Consider the following 18,003-nt stretch of genomic DNA (forward strand, 5'->3'; position numbering starts at 1 on the left):
TTGAGTCATAGATAGTTTATCCTTCTCCACTGTGGAGTTAAGTAAGCTACTTATTTTATTATGGGTGCACAGTATTTGTTACACGTTGCTTTAAATTTACTAATTAAAATGGTAGGAATATTTTCTGCTTAGTTGTACATATTGTTTTTGTAGCTGATACTAGTTTAAAAACTCTGTGCTTTTCAGCTGTGTACTGAGACATAACCAAGTATTCCTTTTTACCCAATGAAATCCTGTTGAGCTGATTTAGACTTTCTACTTAATCAAAAGATGAGTAAAATATCATCTCTAAAAGGTACCAGTCTTCAAACTGAACGAATGTGTTTATGACTGTTTTCACACAAACAAATCTTGCAATTTTTAATGTGCGGAGTCCCATTTTTGAGCACTAGAAAATCCTTAGGTGATGCACTTCTAGAAAGTTAATGCAATTTTCTCCAATCCTTAAACCCAACCTGTCTGACCTAGCATCATATCAATTTTAATACCAAAAAAGGTGCCTTTCCCTCTCTTAAGTTGTCACTACACTCTGCACTCTTTTATTTGACCAGTAACCCATTCCATGGTGGTTTCCTTGTTTCTCTGTGAACCAGATCATATGCTGACAGTTGTTTTAGATCCTTTGGTAAGAATAAAATCAAAAATAATTGGAAAATTCTGGAGGAGAATTATGATTTGTATGAAGTGGTAGGTCTGAATCCCCAGTTTGCTTTTAAAAATCAGTTTTATCTTGAAAATTTTTGAGAGAGAGAGGGAAACAAATCAGTTAACAGTATTATTCACACCAATAAGAATTTTGGTATGTGTAAATGTGTCAGTTCTAATTCTTGCAGGTATATTTCCAAGGGACCTTTTGTCAGTTTAGGTCAGTTACCTTATACTCTTAAGGTGCCTGGATTTTTTAATTGTAAAAGTAAGGGGTTAGTTTACATAGGAATTCGTGCTTGTTGTGGGACATTTTACATAGGTATGACCACTACAGAATTAGAGAACATTGTTACAGTATTAAAAAGCAAGACAAGAACAATGCCTTCTACAAGCACACGTTAAAATGCCTAAATTATAACAAGTTTTTATTTTCTGTCCTTGAACAAGGAGTTAGCGATTTGAGGGATGGTCATTTTAAAACTGACCTGGACCAGAAGGAAGCCTTATGGCAAATTAGACTAAATTCAGATAAAGAACCTGGTATGAATGATGTTGTCAATATTAATTGTTTTTTAAAAAAATCGTGGAGTGTATTTACGTAAATAGTGGTTGTGGTTTTTAAGAACTTGTTTTATATTTTTCATTAATTTTTTTTAAGTTTCAATTATTTAATTGGTGTAGAGTTTTCATTGGACTGTATGTATATTTAAACTTGATGGTTTCATTTGGTCTTTTTTCTGACAAAGTTGTTTTACAAAAGCATTGATTAAAGATTTTACTACGCTAACACCTTGTGGAGTTTCACTCAATGTACTGTCTGGTTCCAGTTTCTTGGTTTTTGAGTCTTTGTTTACTGGATACGGACATTTTGGTTATCAAATATAAAGCTGTGCTTTATGGTGCTAAGGCTAAAGCCACCTGTAGAATAGTGTGTGTTGTACCTTTAAGAAGTTTCAAGGACATCATGTGCATATAAATAGCAAGCACGTGCTAGCTTCAGTGCCATTTTGAGAGTGCAGCCAAAGTGAGCATGTATGAGTGTAATAGCTAGCTTGTTTACAAGTTTATTTAAGTTAAAGTTGTTAAGCTTCAGTCCTGATGTGTTTGTACATAATAAAGCTGCTTGAACAGAACCCGCAGAAGTTCATCTGTTTTATTCTGACCAGATGAGAGACATGGTGTCAAAACTGGTATTCCAAAGCTATGTGGTGCAGAGTTAACAGTGAAGGTAAACTAAAAGAACCGACCACAAAAAAAAGGGCCAGAAACTAAAGGTAATGAAAACTTGCACAAATTATTTATTTATTAAAAAGATAAAACAGAGCATTACGAGGGCACAAACCACATTATTAAGCAGGTGTGAGGCACAAAAACGTTAATTAAAAGGAATGTTTAAAATTAAGATATTTGATAAAACTATTATCAGAAAAGTACGTAAGGAATTTGGAATTGCCTCAGAATTACAAAATGAGCATGTTTAAAGTAAAACGAGCACAAGAAAAGTATAGTGGGCATGAAAAAAACTTAAACGGGCAAAATGAATATAATAAAGGGCAAAACGGGCACATTAAGCATAAATAAAGCAGACTACATGTTTTTTTGCAAGATACTGTGTTTTGGCATAAGCTATTATTTTGCATTGATTGAAGCTATTCAGGGCATAATTAGAGTTATTCGAAGCATCCCAAAGTGCGTAAAAGTGCTTACAGTGTGTGTTTATTAGTGTGCATTTATTCTGAAGAGGTTATTGTGTGCAAAGTGCAACTGTTTGTAGAGCACAGTCAAAATACAGCCATTTCGAAAAGTTTCTTGTGCTGGGAGTGCTACCTTTACAGGGTGTTTCTTGCATGTACAGACTTATTTGGCAAAGTATAGCCATTTTGGGAAAGTTTCAGTGTGTTGTGTACTGTTCTCAAAGTGCAATTACTTCAAAATGTTTTTTACTCTGAGCTTCTTCTGCCCAGTTTATTCACACAGTGCAGTTATTTTGAAATGTTTCTTACACTAAGAGGTGATTTCTTACAGTACAGGGATTTCAAGAGTATTCTTGTGCTCCGGAGACTTATTTTGCAATGTTCAGTTATTCAGAAGCTTGTTGTGCTATTGAACGTGGTCACAAGTACTGGCATAAATCTCTGGCGTGTGTGTGTGTGTGTTTGTGCATACTTGCAAAAGCCTTTATTGGTATGTGTTAATATGGCAGAGGCATTTCACAGACCAGATCCGCTTGTATTTAATCAGAATATTGCAGAGATTTGGAGAATATTTGAGCACAATATTTTTATACAAGCATCTTATTCTGACAAAGATGCATGCACCAGGGCATTCATTTTGCTAAACTTAGCTGGGTCAGAGGCCAGTGAAAAAGAGCATTCATTTGTGTATGCATCAACAGTATATGAAGGAGAAGGGGAAACCATCCTATGGTTGTGCAGGCTGGATCAAGGGAAGACCCCCCAAAGTGTTTGAAACCCAAATTCAGGGAAATATGGAACCCCCAGACAAATGTTACATGAGAGGCATTTATTTTACAAAGATATCAAAAACCAGGAGAAACTTTTGCAGCTTATATTACTGACCTGAGAAACAAAGCTAAAACATGTAGGTTTGGTGATTTAAAAGATGAGTTAATAAAGGGCAGGCTTGTGTGTGGTATTAATAGTTCTGCTGTGAGAGAGATTTTGCTTCGTGAGAGTGATTTAACGCTGAACAAAGCTGTTGAGATGTCTCAAATCCATGAAGTTACAGAAAGGCACACAATTGTGCTTGCAAGTGATGAGTGTGATTTCAGCAGGCTCCATAGTTTCATAGTTTAGTACTAGGCTATCTGCCCTGGGGCATTTGTAAGCCTAGCCATAGTGATGTGGCTTTCGCCACCCCATGAAATGGTACAAAAATGCACAGAATAGATTTAGAATACTGTGCCTCTGTCTAGTGGTGACACAGTGAAGGCCCCCTTATATAATAGAATTAGTTTACTGTGCCCCTGTCTAGCAGTGACACAGATGTGACCCCTGGGGTAAACTTACGATCTCCTATCCACTCATCAAGATTTCTCTTGAAGAGAGTCAGTGAGGGGCTCTGCCTAACATGAACTGGGATCTTGTTCCAAAGCATGGGAAGCCTCTGGATTATGAATCTATCCCTCCAGCATGTCCTATTCATACTTGTGCCGAGGTTTAAGTCTTTAGCTCTCGTGGTCCTGATGGATTTGGATTTTTTGAGGTGGAGCATGTCCATCAGATCCTGATTGGACATGGCCTTGTACGTCAGGCAGAGATCACCTCTGAGCAGGCGGTATGCTACTGAATAGAGCTGGAGTTTCTTTAGTCTGGCAGAATAAGACATATGTTGGAGACCCTTGATCCTCTTGGTGAGGTACTTTTGTGGTCTCTCCAGCTGTTGCAAATGCCGGGTGAGGTACATACCAAATGGGGCATTGTACTCAATCATGGGTCTGATGAGGGAGGAGTATAGGGGTACAATGACATCCTTGGATCTGGATGTGAATCCCTTCATGATGAGGTGTGCAAGGTAGAATGTTTTTATAACCACTTTGGCAACGTGGGTGTCAAATGAGAGGTCGCTGTCGACTTGGGTCCCTAGGTCTCTGATTACTTTTTCCGTATTCAGTGGTTGCTGTCTGTGATAATTTGTGGGTACTTTGTTTTTCCCAAAGGGGATGACTATACATTTTTTGGCATTTAGTTTAAGGCCGTGACTCCGGCACCAGTTGTCCGTTTCTGTGAGGCCTTTTTGTAGGATGTATGTGTCTGCTGGTGTATCGACTATGGCGCCTAGTTTGCAGTCATCTGCGAACTTTGTCAGCCACAACCCTCCCATGTTTGTTTTAACATCTGAGAAATAAATGCCGAACAAGAGGGGTCCCAGGACAGATCCCTGTGGGACACCACTTGTGATTGGCTTTGAGTCTGACATTGCTCCAGTGATTTTAACTTTATGGGTTCTGTCCTTTAGCCAGTTTGCAACCCATCTAGTGACATAAGGGTTTACGTTTAAGCTGGTGAGCTTATCTATGATGTCTGAGTGGAGTATTGTGTCAACGGCCTTAGCCAAGTCCAGGTAGGCTGTATGGACTGCTTTGCCCTCATCAATGGCTCTAGAGACTGTTTCGAAAAAGTCAACCAGGTTCAAAAGGCAGGATCTGCCCTTTACAAAGCCGAACTGGGTGGGGTCAAGGGTCTGTAGGTCCCCTATGTCTCTGTTTATAAGTTCCATAATGATTCTTTCCATAGCTTTGCAGACCAGGCTGGTTAAGCTTATGGGGCGGTAGTTCCCACGGTCTGTAGAGGTACCCCCTTTGTGGAGTGGGACCACTGTTGCTGTACGCCAGTGTTCAGGTACATATCCTGTAGTAAGGCTAAGGTTAAATAGCATTTTTATGTGCGGGTTTAGCTCCTCTTGGAGTTCATGTAGCACGCAACCCGGGATACCGTCAGGTCCCATTGATGCTGTGTTTTTAGCTTTGTTGAGGGCGGTTCTCACTTGGACATCTGAGATGACAGGTAGATTACATTCAGCTGGGATAAGTATTTCTTCTTTTGGGGGTGAGGGAGGGGAGAAATTTGCACTGAACCTGTCAGCCAGAATGTTGGCAATATCTGTGGGTTCAGTGTATTTTTTGTTGTTGTGAACTAATTCTGAGCATATCTGAGGGTTTCCGCCCAGGTTTCTAACATAGTTGAAGAAGGCTTTGTGGTTATCTTTAGTGTCCTTAGCGATTTTTCTCTCAAAGTTGGCCTTGGATGTTTTTATGAGAGAACGTACTTTTCTGCTAATGTTGATCAGAGATGTCTTCCCTTTATGGGATTTTGCTCTGTCGTGCAGTAGCTTCCTTCTTTTGTTATGCAGTTTGTTATTGGCTGAGGTCCACCAGACAGGATGCTTGCCTTTGGTGGAGAGGAACTTGGATTTATTTGGGATTGCATGATCCATGCATTCTTGGAGATGTCCATAGAAAGCATTTGTGAAGGATTTGGCATTGTGGGATGTGGTATCCACTGGCCCAGTGCGCTTAAAGGATACCATCTCAGTCTTAAGAAGTCTGCTTTTGAGAAGTTTTTCACTGTGGTCTTTTGTGCTGGGGGTGGAGGTGGGATATGTATATCCAGGGTGATTAGTTTGTGGTCAGATCTCACTAGTGAGGGGTATACCTCCGGTGTGGAGCATTTTGTCCCCATGTTTGTGATGATCAGGTCTAGTATATTATCTCCCCTAGTGGGAGAGGTGACTAGTTGTTCCAGTGCATTTGAATTTATGAATTCCAGGAACCTTTGGGCTAGGGTGTTAGGGCTAGAATAATGTACCCAATCTATGTTTGGGTAGTTGAAGTCTCCCAGTATGATGGTATTTTGTGATACATTCATATCCTCCAATGTCTTCAGGAAGGCTGAGTGGGGTTCCTGAGATTGGGAGGGTGGTCTGTAACATGCTACCAGTTGTATAGCAGTTTTGCCTATGGTTAGTTGCACCTGTATGGTCTCTGATGCTTCATGTGTTGCTACTAACCTGGAGGTGTGGGTGTCCTTGATGAATATGGACACTCCCCCTCCCTTTGTGGTTCGGCTCGGGTTTTGGGGCCGAAAAGCATGATACGAGGTATAGCCTGGTAGCGCTGGGGTGCTCTCAGGAGCCTTGAACCAGGTTTGTTACTGCACAGACGTCGATGTTCTCCATACTGAGGAGTGCATCGAGTGCCTGCATCTTGAGATTTAGACTTCTGGCGTTGAGCAGCATTACCCTTAGTTTTTTTTCATTTTTGTTTTCTAAGGAGGTGGGTTTGTCTTTTGAACCTGGCCTAAAAAAGGCACTATGGGGGTAGCAAGAGCCTTGGCCAATATCCGGAAGCCCAGTGGTGACAGGTGCAAGCCGTCCCTTGCGAAGCAGCGTGGCTTGTCCAACATGTCATCCCAGGCAGACAGACATTGGATCCCCTTAGAATGACACCAGTACTTGAGCCAGTTATTAAATCAATTAAATTTATTACATCAACCAGAGCAAATGTAGACAGCATGCAACATGTGGCCAGCAGAAACAGGCCTAAGCACATGGTAGCTGTAACCTCTGAGGGTGTGGCAGGTAAAACACACAGTTTTTCAGGACGTTCTAAGACTAGTTCAGTGAAAAAGACATGCTCAGTGCAGTACAAGGGATTCGTCAGCAAAACTCAAATCAAGCTTTATTGTTAACTGTCGCAATTGTGTTGCCAGTCATGAATCTAAAAGAGAAGTGTTTAGCATTTGGTCAGCAGTGCCACAAGTGTAAAAAAATTGAACCATTTTCAAAAGTTTTGTAAATCAAGTAAACCTCACACAGTTATAAAGGTCACGCAAAAAAGCAAGTTGATCTTATAGAGAGCTGTAACCCTGCTTTCTATGTGGATAGTGTGCCAGTGATTGGTGAATAGATTGATGCAGTATATTTATTGGCAAAGAGCAAAGTGTTTTGTACTGTCCAGATCAATGGTAAATCCACCGAGTTCAAAGTGTAATGTTATGTCAGCAGATACACTTGCTAAGTTGAGAGCTGGTGAGCAACTTAATGTGGTCATGTGTGTGAAACTTGTTGCTTATGGAGGTGAACAAATTCAACCCAAGGGCTTAGTGGTGCTTTCATGTTATTTAACTAGAAACTGCTACAGCTTACTATTTTATGTAGTCAAAAGATATGTGCAGTCATTTTGGGTCTCAGAGACAGTTTGAGAATGAATCTGCTTTCCTCTACCAAAGAAGTTCATCATATAAGCACATATCCTAGTTCCAGTTTTACTGAAACTATTTTCTAAGAGTATGATGGTTTTCAATGACAAGTTAGGCAAATTTCCAGTTGTGTGTTTTATGACGTTAGACACAGAGGTCAGTCCAGTGGTCAGACCAGCAAGAAAAGTTCCGATAGCTATGCAGAATAAAGTCAAAGCTCAGTTGGATAAAATGGTGCAGCAAGGTGTAATTTGTCCAGTTATAGAACCAACTGAATGGGTGTCTTCCATGGTAGCAGCCCACAAAAAAGGCTCAGACGAAATCAGAATATGCATTGATCCAAGAGATTTGAACAAAGCATTAAAGAGACCATATCATCCTATGCGTATAGGCGAGGAAGTTGCAGTCCTAATACCGAATGCTACTGTTTTTTTTCTATCTTGGATGCAAAAAATGTCATTTTGCAAGTGATGCTTGATCGCAAATCTTCATTACTGACTACTTTCAGTACCCCAATTGGAAGATATAGATTCCTCAGGATGCCATTTGGAATAAATTCTGCAAGTGAAGTCTTTCAGCATGCAATGTAGCAAATTTTTTCAGGTTATCCTTGTGCCATAATAGTAGATGATTTATTGGTTGGAGGCAGAGGTGAAGCAGAGCATGACAGAAACTTTAGAGTTCTAGACAGAGCATGTGAAGTGAACTTGAATCTCAATCCTCCGAAGTGCAAATTCAGACTACCAGAAGTTACATATGTAGGCCATTTGTTTACTAGCACTGGCTTGCGACCAGACCCATCCCAAGCAAGCAGCCATTCTAGAGATGCCAGCACCGAATAATCTTCAAGCTCTACAGTGTTTTCTTGGTATGGTCAATTATTTAGGCAAGTCTATACCAGACTTCAGTGCATTGACAGTGCCTTTGAGAGAGCTGACATGCAAAAATGTTGCATGTTCTTGGATGGAACAACACCAGAGAGCATTTGAAGACCTTAGACAGAAAATTGCCATCTCACTTACATTAAGATATTATGATGTTAGTAAACCAGTAACTCTCCTGTGATACTTCAAAATTTGGTCTTGGCATAGTAATTCTTCAAGAAGGCAGACCAGTAGCCTATGCATCCAGAACTCTTACCCAAACTGAAATGCAGTATGCTCAAATTGAGAAAGAACTTTTGGCAATAGTATTTCCATATTCAAAGTTACATGATTATATTTATAGTCAAGCTATTCAGATTGAGACTAATCACTGAACTTTAGTCACTATTTTAAAAAACCCTATGCATTCAGCTCCAGCAAGATTGCAAAGAGTTATGCTCAGATTGCAAAAGTACAATTTCAAAATGGTCTATACAAAAGGTAAACTTCTTTATCTAGCTGATGCCTTATCCAGACCAGCCAGAAGTACAACGAAACAGTTTAATGCAGAGAATTTTGACTTTGTCATGGAAATGCATAATTTTTCTACCACGAGACTTGATGAGCTTGAGACCATACAAAGACCGATCCAATTTTGCAAAAGCTCAGCCACTACATCAATGTTGGATGGCCATCAAAGCAATCTAGTGTACCACCTGAAGTGCAAGCATCTTTTCCTTACAGAGATGAAATGTTGATGGAAGATGGCATTATTTTCAAAGGTCCTAAAATTGTTCCTGCTTCTTTACAACGTGAATATATCCAGATTTTTCATCATGGTCACCCCGGTTCCGAATCCACCAAAAGGGCGAGAGGACTAGTAATTTTGAAAAACAAATCTCCTGGAAAACGTGCGTAGAACCACAAAGTTTATTAAGATCAATGTTAAACGTAAACCTCCACAAGGCTTATAAAATTGAACACTTTTCGTCCACAACACCAAGTATGTATAGACTTCCTCAGACAAATTCACAGAATAAAAAGGAAACCATGTAGCTCATATTTAAATACAGTTACACTTAATACAAGCCAATCAAAAATAAGATAAGATAGGCTGTAACCAAAACGTACACGCTACCAGGTTAATCAATGAAGTAACTCCCCTAATACGTTAAACAAGTGTGGATGTAAAAAATGTTCCTTAAGTATACACTCTGTAAACTTCGCTATAGTCTAAAATACTAATACCATTGTTAAAAATACATGTAAAACCATTCTAATGCTAATCACTTTAATAACAATGTTACAAACAGTCAAATAATTTATAAAATCATTTATAAAAAGTGATATTTAAACACTATTTCCTAACACAACAAACTTCTAAGTTTTAAAATACATGCCAAGGAGGTAATCTCATTCAGATCAGGTGAGTTGTACGAGTTTAACTTCAATTGCCAAATTAATTCACGTTTCACTAAAAACAGTTGATGGGGACCCCCTTTTAACTCTACCTTAACTTGATCAATAACTCTAAATGAAAAACAATGAGTGAGATTTTCGTCACAGTGTTTAGCTAATGCATTATTCTTGTTTTTCCTTCTAATATTATAAGTGTGCTCATAAATCCTTTCTTTTAACTTCCTATCGGTCTTCCTCACATAAAATGCAGAGCATAATTGACATAAAGTTAAGTAGACCATGGACTAATTAAACCTACCCCTTATTCTAAACTCACTACCGCCTATATTGAAAGTGGCTTCTGCTGAAATAAATTTGCAATAATTGCATGATTCACATTTAAATGTGCCATTATGTCTGTGTAAAGTACTGATCTCAGCTTCCATAATGTTCTTAAGGTTTCTACCTTTCCTAAAAATCACAATAGGTCCTTCACCCAACTTCCCAATAAGTTCCCTCTCTGTGAGCAATATATTCCAATTTCTGTACAGTATGTCTCTCAGATATCTAGCCTCTAGACTGTACATCGTGCTAAAACTTCTTCCATACTGTTTGGCATTTGTATTTACACAAGTCAAAAATTGACCTTCCACTCTGTTCTGTTCAACTACATTGTTTAAAGGTGTTTCATCTTCTTGGCTCAAATGTCTGAGGTCGGGTGTGTACGCACCAGAAAGGATAGGTCTAAACAGTTCTATTCTTTTTTATTTCACCTCATTTATTAATTGAAGTACCAAACTTAACGGGTAACCACGGCTAGTGAACATACCTTTCGAGTTCTCGTATTCATCTACAAAGCTGACATCATCGGTTGTCATTCTAGCTGCTCTAACCAGTTGACCTTTCAACACTGATCTTTTTTGGTGTAAAGGATGACAACTGGTAAAGTGAAGCATGGTATTAGAATGTGTGGCCTTTCAGTGGATACAAGCTACATGCCTCTTGTTGATGGAATCCTTTCTTAAATCAACATCTAAATATGTGATAGTATCTACATGATAGACATAGGTAAATTTTAAGAAAGGTGTGCTACCGTTTTAATATTCTGTGAAGCCATGAACCCTCCTCCTCTGAGCCCTTAAACATAATAAAGGCATCATCAAGGAATCTGGTATAAAACTTCACGTTCTCTTTAAACCTGGTGTTTGCCATTATAGTACTTTGTTCCCATTCAACCATCACTAAATTGGCATAGCTCCCTCCACACGGAGAACTCATGGCCACTCCTACAACTTATTTGTAAATAACGTTATCAAACATTACGTAATTGTTGTTCAAGATGATATCCATCAACTCTTGAAACAACCTTACTTCCTTTCCATTTGCACCATGGTGTGTTAACCTGTCCCCTACCCAATTAATACCCACCTCATGTGGAATAGAAAAATAAAGGTCCACAACATCTATGGTGATAAACATAATGTTTTCTTGATAACCAAACTTCTCAATTGCGTTGAGGAAAGCCCATGAGTCTTTACATATTTGCGGTTCCTTGGCTACATATTTTTTCAAAATACAATCAACATATTTTGCACATGCATATGTTATGGAAAACAATCAGCCCCTCGATGAAAAAATCATTGATAAAGGAGTTTATTTTTCTGTATGCCTCATTCAACTCATTTATACTTGATACTTCATATTTACCACCGTTAAGCACTAATTCCATCCTGGAAATATAGTCAGAAGTGTCCATTATCACCATTCCACCTCCTTTGTCGAGTTTCAACACATGGATTGGTAAAAACTTTAGTGCGTTTAAAGCCCTAATTTCGCTATAGGACAAGTTACCAGTTGTCTGTCCCTTACAACCTTTGCAAAGATTTCTAATGTCCAACTTGCACATGTTCAAATAAACCCAAAATAGGGTACATGGGTGGGTTGAAAGTGCTTGGTACCTTTAATTGGTTATTTGGTTAGCTGTTACCACCAAAGAGAAGGGCCAAGTTCAATTTCCGTGTAAAACGTTTAAGATCTACCAAAGTCTCAGCCAGTTTAAAATGCTCTGATGGGACAAAGGTTAAAACTCTGCAAAATATATCGCAAAGCTAAGTTTCAATGTCAAAACTTGAAAAAATTATAAATTTTAAAATCCCCTGATGAATTCAACAGGATGGTTGGTTTGACTTCTACCTGCTGAAGTTGTTCATGTCCCTCCTGGCCCCCTTCCCCGTTGTGTTGTACTTCCGCTGGTGGTTCTGGCCATTGTTGGAAAAAGTTTGCTCATTATTCGCATTGTCCTGGTGATAGACACCATTTCTATTGTGAACTTGTTGCTCACCACTCACCCAATGATCTTTGTTGGGGCAATCACCCCTTTGACTGTTCAACAACGGTCCCCTCTGGAATCCTACTGACACTGTTCCCTCATGACCATTATCAGCGTTTTCCCCAGTTGATGTTGCTGGTGAATTGGAAAAACTCCTTCCTTGTGAGGGTGATGGGGTAGGATAAGCTACCCCATTTTTATAATCATTAATGTCCCTCCTGAGTTTTTTCAATTTTATTTCACTATTTTTCATCAGTTGATTTTCTATAGATGAGAAAACTCGTTTGTACTCAAATTGGTATCTTGGAAAAACGACATGGGATCTAACCTCCTGGTTTAAGGTCTTAATGTCAGCTGTAAGACTATTGATGGCTAAAGTATAATGTTTACTCATGGTTTCCATCAATTTCAAAACCATGCCTATTAAACATAGAAATTATGTCAGCAAAAAATGGTGTATTTGCCTCTAATCCCAACGGGTACTGCCAGGAAAGCAACCCTTTCGGTACAACACCTTCTACATTCTTCAAAATATTTAATTTCTAGTTGTAATATTTTTGCCTTTAATGACTTCTGATCCAGTTCTTTTAACTTAGAAGTGATAGAAATGCTTACCTCCACCGGTCGCTCCTGTGTACCTGTAGAACCTTGTGACCCAAAACATGGTTTCTCACTAAGCCATGAATCGACATTTAGGAACTCCATGTGCCCTAGGTAAGGAGTTACTTCGTTTCTGTTACCTTGTACACTACTTGTGGTAGTAATTCCTGAACCATTTACCTCGTTACATCCATTATGCACTGGACAGGTAGGTTTGCTTGTCCCAGCAGCGTTTACTGAACCAGTCAAGACACCCTCTGTGCGTGTTCCAGCTGATACATCCTTTGGTCTTACTGCTACAATAGACCCGGTATAGCCATCTATGTGCAAAGACAAAACATATTAAGTCTTATGTTTAAAGAATGGATTAATGTTGTAAGAGCTTCCAAACATGAGGTATCTCCTTGTTGGTCTAGTTGTGAGTTCGATATACCATCTGTGGCTGTACTCAACGAATTCCCAGTAGCCATAACGTACCACAAGCAAAACTACTCTGATTTCAAAAACACAGACCGTTGAAAAACAAATAAAAGCTCCTGGAAAACGTGCGTATCACCACAAAGTTTATTAAGATCAACGTTAAACATGAACCTCCACAATATTTGTAAAACTGAATGTTTTTCATCCACAACACCAGGTATGTAGACTTCCTCAGACAAATTCACAGAATAAAAAGGAAACCATGTAGCTCATTTTTAAATACAGTTACACTTAATACAAGCCAGTCAAAAATAAGATAAGATAGGCTGTAACCAAAACGTACACGCTACCAGGTTAATTAATGAGCTAATTCTTCTAATACATTAAACAAGGAGGTCCCCATCAACTGTTATTAGAGAAACCTGAATTTATTTGGCAATTGAGGTTAAACTCTTACAACCCACCTGGTTTGAATGAGATTACCTCCTTGGCATGTATTTTAAAACTTAGAAGTTTGTTGCATTAGGAAATATTAAATATCACTTTATAAATGATTTTATAAATTATTTGATTAAGTTTGCAACATTGTTATTAAAGTGATTAGTATGGTTTTACATGTATTTTTAACAATGGTATTAGTATTTTAGACTATAGAAATTTACAGAGTGTATACATAAGGAACATTTTTTACACCCACACTTGTTTAATGTATTAGGGGAGTTACTTCATTAATTAACCTGGTAGTGTGTACGTTTTGGTAACAGCCTATTTTTGATTGGCTTGTATTAAGTGTATAACTGTATTTAAACATGAGCTACATGGTTTCCTTTTTATTCTGTGAATTTGTCTGAGGAAGTCAACATACTTGGTGTTGTGGACGAAAAGCGTTCAATTTTACAAACCTTGTGGAGGTTTACGTTTAACGTTGATCTTAATAAACTTTGTGGTTCTACGCACGTTTTCCAGGAGCTTTATTTGTTTTTCAACGGTCTGTTTTTTAAATCAGAGTACTAGTATTTTGGCCTTTACTAGCAAAAGATATTAATAAAATACTTTCTTCTTAAGTATGCATTAGTATTAAACCAGATTTGCAAAAAGAACCCCTTCAGCTAAGTCAGGTTCCTGAACTACCGTGGTCAACAGTAGCCGCTGATATATTTGAGTGGAACAATCAGCAATACTTAGTGTTTGGTAGACTTTTACACGAAGAAGGCTCCAAGCAACATCCACAGGAAATAAATGAGAAGCACAGATTTATTTGTATTTGTAAAGCGCTTTTCGTCGCTCAACGTTGGAGCAACTTCATCAGACAACATTCAATTAAACAATTAATAATTTATAACACAGTCAATTTAAAAGTCAACCCACATTTAAAGTGGTATAGATACGAATAAGAAACACTCAGCTCAACTTTTTTTTTTTTTATATATATATATAAATAATGTAACCTTAATAAATTAAAAACCACAATGTCACAAGCAAGACAAATATACTGTTATTAATATTAGTACTCAATATTGGCCAGTATGTGTATATATATATATATATATATATATATATATATATATAAAATCTATAAAAGGTCTATATACATAAATAAATATATAAAACCATATAAACAGCAACAGTAGGCAACTTTTGTAGTCCATAAATACTTCTGCTAGTACCATATTTGTTTATTTATTTCCTATCCGAACTTTTAAGTTTCAGTAAACAACTAATGTTGCAGTGTTCATTTAATCCTGGTTTGACAAAAGCATTTGTTCTCCACTGCCAAGATAGTTCACGGTCTTCTAATAAAAGGTTATATGGACCCCCTCTAATATCAGTTTGAATCTGATCAAAGGCAGTGAATTTAAAATTGTGTCCTGGGTTAACTGTAATGTGTTTAAATAAAGCATTGTCTGTCTTACCATTAGAAATTGCGTATGTATGCTCATATACTCTCTCTTTCGGTCGACGTTCGGTCTTTCCTATATAGAACGCTGAACATAGAGTACATGTAGCGACATACACTATAAGTTTTGAATTACAGTTAAGCTTATATTTAATTTTGTATTTTATATTATTAATAGTAGCATACTCGCTGCAAGACATAAATTTACACCTATTACAGCTACCACAGTTAGACATCCCTTTTCTATTAGTAAAACTATTTGTTATATTTGTCTCCAGAATATTTTTAATATTTCTCCCTTTCCTATACACTAGCATAGGGTATTCCAAGAATTTAAAATTAATATTTTTGTCTTGTTGGATAAATACCCAATTTTTATACAATATCTTTCTAATGATGTTACTGTCCATACTAAATGTTGTAATGTAACTTATCTGATAGTTTTTATTAACTTCCTGCTCACTATTATCAATGGTGTCAACTGTCAATATTGGGTTCAGTTTCTATACCAGAGCATACACTTAAACTACTATTAGGTCTTTCTCTGGTTTGTAATATTGGTACTATAATTCCATTGTCTCTTTTATACTTGACTTCGTGAGAAATATCATTCACTAAGTCAGAAACTGAACCCAATATTGACAGTTACATGGCAGAAGTTGACACCATTGATAATAGTGAGCAGGAAGTTAATAAAAACTATCAGATAAGTTATATTACAACATTTAGTATGGATAGTAACATCATTAGAAAGATATTGTATAAAAATTGGGTATTTATCCAACAAGACAAAAATATTAATTTTAAATTCTTGGAATACCCTATGCTAGTGTATAGGAAAGGGAGAAATATTAAAAATATTCTGGAGACAAATATAACAAATAGTTTTACTAATAGAAAAGGGATGTCTAACTGTGGTAGCTGTAATAGGTGTAAATTTATGTCTTGCAGCGAGTATGCTACTATTAATAATATAAAATACAAAATTAAATATAAGCTTAACTGTAATTCAAAACTTATAGTGTATGTCGCTACATGTACTCTGTTCAGCGTTCTATATAGGAAAGACCGAACGTCGACTGAAAGAGAGAGTATATGAGCATACATACGCAATTTCTAATGGTAAGACAGACCATGCTTTATTTAAACACATTACAGTTAACCCAGGACACAATTTTAAATTCACTGCCTTTGATCAGATTCAAACTGATATTAGAGGGGGTCCATATAACCTTTTATTAGAAGACCGTGAACTATCTTGGCAGTGGAGAACAAATGCTTTTGTCAAACCAGGATTAAATGAACACTGCAACATTAGTTGTTTACTGAAACTTAAAAGTTCGGATAGGAAATAAATAAACAAATATGGTACTAGCAGAAGTATTTATGGACTACAAAAGTTGCCTACTGTTGCTGTTTATATGGTTTTATATATTTATTTATGTATATAGACCTTTTATAGATTATTTATATATATATACATACTGGTCAATATTGAGTACTAATATTAATAACAGTATATATGTCTTGCTTGTGACATTGTGGTTTTTAATTTATTAAGGTTACATTATTTATATATAAAAAAAAAAGTTGAGCTGAGTGTTTTTTATTTGTATCTATACCGCTTTAAATGTGGGTTGACTTTTAAATTGACTGTTATAAATTATTAATTGTTTAATTGAATGTTGTCTGATGAAGTTGCTCCAATGTTGAGCGACGAAAAGCGCTTTACAAATACAAATAAATCTGTGTTTCTCATTTATTTCCTGTGGATGTTGCTTGGAGCCTTCTTCGTGAACTAGTTTGGTAGACTTTTATTCAAACTGGTTTGAGATTGATTTACTACCTAACCTAACGTCTACTGCTGTTATCACCAAGTAGAAAAGTCAATCCATGGTAGTCCACACAAAGTTATTTCTGACAATGGTACCCAATTTACTAGTCAGTTGTTTCAGAATACCCACAGTCAAATGGACTAGCTGAACGTGCAGTACAGAGTGCAAAGCAATTACTAGGGAAGTCAAAGCATGATAATACCAATGCCTTTTTGAATGTACTCAGTCTCAGAAACATATCCTGTGATGATATACTTTGCTCGCCTGCTCAGAGACTTCTGTATAGGCAAACCAGAACAACATTGCCTATCAGTTCCAGTTTGTTGAGACCTAAAGCAAAGAACAGAACAAACTATATTGCACTGAGGTGTAAACATCAAGTGCATTCCAGATGTAGTTAATTTACTTTTCTGTATTTAATCTGTTATAAGGTTAGATGCCATAGTAGGGAAAGGTTCACTGATATTCCAAGGCCACTGAATTATATGACCGCTCACACCTTGCTAGTATCCCTGCCTCAGACTACACTACCTTTCTACAGGAGAGTCATACCAGTCAGTCCTGGAGTAAATTTGTGAATACCTGTCTAGTCATCTAGTTTAGGTTTAAAGGAAGACAGTAAGTCACACTGTTTAACATGTATTGGAACTTTAACCCAGATGCTTGGGAGGTTCTGAGTTAATAAATCTGTCGCTCTATGGTGTTTTATTTGCCTATTGGTGAAGATTTGATCCATGGTTCTAGTATTGGTGGAGATATTGGAATTGCAAAAGTGCAGGAGATCCAGGACAATCTTTACTGGTGCTGAGAGACAGAGCTCTCCTCAAAATCTGTGAGATACTGAAGAAAGGGATAGAGCTTCCAGTTTCTCATGGTAGCTCATGGAATTCAGGCCTGTGATCTTTTTGGTTAGGAACCTGTTTGGATATTTCTAATTGTTTCACATGTTTTGGAAGATGCATCCCAAATGGGTGTTTTTGCCTGATCAGTCTAAGAGCTTGAATACCTCTTTATACCTTGATGATATTCCTTTGGCAATTAGCTGTGCTAAAGAAATTTATTTCCTGGCAACTGTTGTCATATGGTCAAATGAGAGGGAGATATTAACCCAAGTACATACGTCCCTGACTACCTTTAGTTTTGTAGTGGTCTATTCTGTATACAGTATGATGACAGGAGGGGTTGTCTACCAAAAATGAATTCAATACATTTTTTAGCATTAGTTTGATCCCATTTTTAGTCCATCTAGAGTTTTAATAGGGAGAGCTTATCTTAGAGGGTCTGGGGGGGTCAC

This window comes from Protopterus annectens, chromosome 12.part0 (genome assembly GCF_019279795.1).
Source record: "Protopterus annectens isolate FY-2018-M chromosome 12.part0, PAN1.0, whole genome shotgun sequence".
NCBI lineage: Eukaryota > Metazoa > Chordata > Ceratodontiformes > Protopteridae > Protopterus > Protopterus annectens.